At 41.7% G+C, this 4,700-nt stretch overlaps 1 long non-coding RNA gene across 3 annotated transcripts; it reads right to left on the bottom strand.

Moving 5' to 3' along the window:
• Positions 1-572: 572 nt before the first annotated feature.
• Positions 573-2,035, bottom strand: LOC139194532 (uncharacterized). 3 transcript variants are annotated; one of them, XR_011579470.1, is made up of 6 exons: positions 1,961-2,035; positions 1,731-1,828; positions 1,549-1,646; positions 1,368-1,465; positions 1,187-1,284; positions 573-1,011 (listed from the first exon to the last, which is right to left on the bottom strand). It is a non-coding gene; the product is annotated as an uncharacterized lncRNA (long non-coding RNA). The 3 variants fall into 3 exon arrangements; XR_011579469.1 differs by lacking the exon at positions 1,961-2,035 and having other exon boundaries at positions 1,731-1,958; XR_011579471.1 differs by lacking the exon at positions 1,961-2,035 and having other exon boundaries at positions 1,368-1,460; positions 1,731-1,951.
• Between the last annotated feature and the right edge of the window lie 2,665 nt (positions 2,036-4,700).

Here is a 4,700-nt window from a genome sequence, read left to right as displayed (position 1 = left end):
GGGAGGTGGAAGCCAGACTCACCTAAATGAGAAGACCTCGACTTTCCAAACAGCTTCATCCAAAAAGCTTCACCCGAAAAGCTTCACCTCCAAAACTTCACCCAAAAAGCTTCATCCAAAAAGTTTCACCCAAAAAGCTTCACCTAAAAAAGCTTCACCCAAAAAAAAAAAAAAACTTCACCTCCAAAAAGCTTCACCCAAACAGCTTCACCTAAAAAAGCTTCACCCACAAAGCTTCACCTAAAAAGCTTCACCCACAAAGCTTCACCCAAAAAACTTCACCCGAAAAGCTTCACTTAAAAAAGCTTCACCTACACAGCTTCACCTAAAAAAGCTTCACCTAGAAAGCTCCCTCTACATACTTTCACCATCAAAGCTTCACCATCAAAGCTTCACCTAGAAAGCTTCATCTACAAAGCTTCATCTACAAAGCTTCACCATCAAAGCTTCACCTAGAAAGCTTCAACACCAAAGCTTCACCTACAAAGCTTCAACACAAAACCTTGCTCCAAATAAACAAATTTTGTTCACAAAACCCAAGATGCCCTTGAACTTGTACAAAAACACTTGGGTAAACATAAACATTTTTTGTTTTACACCCATAAGGGCCCAAAATTTTCCTTCTTATTTATTCACTTATATATGTTCCCAAACATATTATAATAGATCCAACAACAAGCCAAAGTCCCAAATTTCATAATGGACAAAAGTACAAGCAATTCATCAATAATGAAGGTGCTACAAAAATTGGAATCTGCCCCAAAATAGAAATCCAACCCAAGAGACTTTTTCTCTCTCTCCCTCTTCCGCCTCCTTTCATCTATCAAATTTCTGCAACCTCTGCTCTTCTCCAATGGAGCTGAATTTTGGACACCCTATAGTTCTTGAGCATATGAACAACTTTCAAGAAGGAACCATTTCTGTTTGAGCGACGGAAATTAAAGTGTTGAAGCTCCAAACATGACAGTCGGATTCTTGCAGATTTCGAAGCTGCTGTGATGTTTCGAAGATCTGGAAATATTTAACCATTAGTTCATTCTGAAATTTTGATATGTTATGAAAGAGACGATGAGGAACAACTTCAATGAAGAAAGCATACCGATCTGAACAAGAGAAAATAGAGTTTCAAAGCTCACAACAAATCTGACGGGTTGACAGAAAAATAATAACCAGTCATTCATCATACCTGGATTTCTGGAGTTATACTGCTCCGAGGGATCTCAAATTTGGATATGTTGTAGTTCACAAGCTGAGGAACAACTTCAATGAAGAAAGCATGCTGATCTGAGCAAGAGAAAATAGAGTTTCAAAGCTCACAACAAATCTGACGGGTTGACAGAAAAATAATAACCAGTCATTCATCATACCTGGATTTCTGGAGTTATACTGCTCCGAGGGATCTCAAATTTGGATATGTTGTAGTTCACAAGCTGAGGAACAACTTCAATGAAGAAAGCATGCTGATCTGAGCAAGAGAAAATAGAGTTTCAAAGCTCACAACAAATCTGACGGGTTGACAGACAAATGATAAACAGTCACTCATCATACCTGGATTTCTGGAGTTATACTGCTCCGAGGGACCTCAAATTTGGATATGTTGTAGTTCACAAGTTAAGGAACAACTTCGATGAAGAAAGTATGTTGATCTGAGCAAGAGAAAATGGAGTTTTTGAAGCTCACAACAAGTCTGACGCGTTGATATACAAATGACGAACAATCACTCATCATACCTGAATTTCTGGAGTTGTACTGCTCCAATGGATCTCCAATTCGGATATGTTGTAGTTCACGAGCTAAGGAACAACTTTCATGAAGATGGTTTTGCGATCTGAGCCACAGAAAATGGTGTTATATTGAAGAAAAGCTAAAGGAAGACTAAAGGAAAGCAAAAATGGTAAAGCAAAGTAAAAAAAAAAAGCTAAAGGAAGACAAAATCATGGCACATGATAATGAGTCATACCCTACCCCTCATTGGATTCGAATACACCCATCCTCCAAAATCATGACAAAGGCCACATTATAGATATCTGTATAAACATTCCAAAGAAAAAGGGAGGGAGTAAAAAAAAAAAAAAAAAAAAAAAAAAAAAAAAAGGGCCTAGGCCTCCACTTCTTTGGGCCTAGGCCTCCACTTCTTTGGGCCTAACACATCTTCATAACAAAAAACAATATATGAAGAAAGAGCCCTGGGTTACCACTTCGAAAAGAAACAAGTGAAGTTTTCCTACTCATGACATTGACTACTAGCTAGACACCTCATTCGGCAACTCTCTTCGCCTGAAGACTTGGGGGACTCCCACCATATGCTACTGCACCTTGATACTCGGCAGTCTCACAACCACTCAGTGACTTGGATTTTTCAAGTCTCCAACCGAGAAGTTTTCCTCACTCGGGAAATTAAGGGAACACTACCTCAAACTACATGCTTCACTCACAAAGCTTCAACAATACAGGTTTCAACAAAAGCAAAAATTCAAAGAACTTTATGAAGAAGGCTTTGGTGTATTTAACACAATATGTTGAAATGAAGCAAAGCTTATTTATTAATATTTTCGATAAGCCACAAATATGTACATATACATGAGTCAAAATAAACAAACAAAAGGGAGCCTTCACAAAGGTTGCTTAGGGGAAGTCTCAGCAGTCGGTAGAGCCCCAGAAAGAGAAAGCACCGGAGGGTGGTTATCCGGAGCCTCAGTACTTGACAAAACCCCAGAAGGAGGAGGCATTGGAGGTTCATCATTTGAAGCTTCATTACTAGGTACAGCCCCAGAGGACGAAGGCAATAAATGCCTTTGGAACAAACCCACAAACCGCTGATGATCAAGTAAAACCTTACCATCAGATTCCTTCATCTGGTCAAGCTTCCTCTTCATGTTTGTAGCATAATCATGGGCGAGCCGGTGCAACTGCTTATTCTCATGCTTGAGCCCTCTAATCTCCTGTTTGAGACTCATCACTTCAGCAGCCAATGATTCAACTTGGCGGGTTCTAGCAAATAGGCGTTGGGCCATATTAGACACAGAACCAGCACACTGAACACTAAGAGCCAGAGAGTCCTTAACAGCCAACTCATCAGACCGTTTGGAAAGTAGTCTGTTATCTTTGGGAGTGAGAAGGTTCCTGGCCACCACTGCAGCGGTCATATCATTCTTCATCACAGAATCCCCAACGGTAAGAGGACCAGTAGAGGATATGAAGGATGGGCACCATATGTTGTCTGGAGAAGGCGTGGCTGTCTCTTCTCCAAGGTTCAAGTCAAAACGACGGTCGGAGGGTCCAGACATTTTCAAATGTGTTGAAGAGGGAAGAGGTCAGACAAATCAAGATCTTAGAAGTGCAAGAAATGAGCTTCTACTGGTAGAGATTCAAGTGTGCTGTGGAACTTAATGCCAGCCTCTATAAAAATCTGCACTCGACGGAGCTTCAGAAATCGAATAGGCGTTTGCTTTCTCAAAAGCTGGGCTGCTCAGAGACCACGAGGGCCGATCTCAGAAATCGAAGAAGCACCTGCTTTTTCAGCCTCGTCAGCACCTGTCACATGCACACTCAGCTTTGCGGAAATTACGGGCAATCTGTCGAAGATTTCTGGTGAAGTAGAAAGCACGTGAATCTTACTGTTCAATCACCGCTCTCCATATGCACCATCAACTCCTCGGGTACCACATATAACTTTATCAAAGATCTCTGACAAAGTTTAGGCACGAGAATTTCGAAGTTCCAGCTACCCTACTATTACCCATAAAGGTAAAGGAACAGCACCACTGCTTGACAACTGGAAAGTCCCTATGTGTGTCGACCTCCGTGTTTTGCGGCAAGACAGGTTGGCAAGAACGTCCAACCTTTACTCACATTCGAGAAAAGACTCCCAACATAATTATTTCTCAAAAACCGGAGTAGCACCGCTTTCCGAATCTCGAGAGTCAGATCCTCGACGGGATTGCTTGTTCGAAAACCGAAGAGGCACAACTCTCAGAACTTCGAGAGCCAGATTTCCTTAGATAAAGCTTGTCTGTAATCTTCACACGTAACATCAGCTTTCCAGATACCACATACCACTTTTTCAAAGTGCTCTGACAAAATTAAAACACGTGAAGCTGGCAGCTCCCACTACATTGCTGTGACCAAGAAGGGTAAAGGAATAGCATTACTACTTGTTATTGGGAAATCCCTATATACATTGACCTCCCTCCTCAACGGACAGGCAAACCTGCAAAAATGCTCAACCCTTTCTCGCATTCGAAAAGGCACCCTCAACATAACCTCTCGAAATACTCAGCTTTATTTCCCCCCGATAATACCTCAGCAAATAAGCCACACCAAGAACAAGAGTATCTCATATCATCAGGGTCGAAAGCAAGAGTATCCCATATCATGCTTTCTCCCTATCTTTGTCTTTGTCCTTGTCCACACCTGCAGGACAAGGAGAAAGAGAGCAGTCAGTCGGAACCTGAAATCAAACCTCCAATTTGGAACTGACTGCCTGGAGCCTTTGCCTGGTTGCTTACTTAGCATTGCTCTCGAGTACTCATCCTCAACTGCTGTCAAGGTCACGAATTCCACCGGCAAATACCTCATGACAGTTGATCAGATATTGGCTCTTTACACTGAAGCTGCCAAGCGTGGATGAGTCACTATGAAGGAATGTTCTGAAGGACCATTAAAATGCAAAGGTTGCACACCACTTCTGCCATGCAAAA

Source organism: Malus domestica, chromosome 03 (genome assembly GCF_042453785.1).
Source record: "Malus domestica chromosome 03, GDT2T_hap1".
Classification (NCBI taxonomy): domain Eukaryota; kingdom Viridiplantae; phylum Streptophyta; class Magnoliopsida; order Rosales; family Rosaceae; genus Malus; species Malus domestica.
This window is presented reverse-complemented; position numbering and strand designations above follow the sequence as displayed.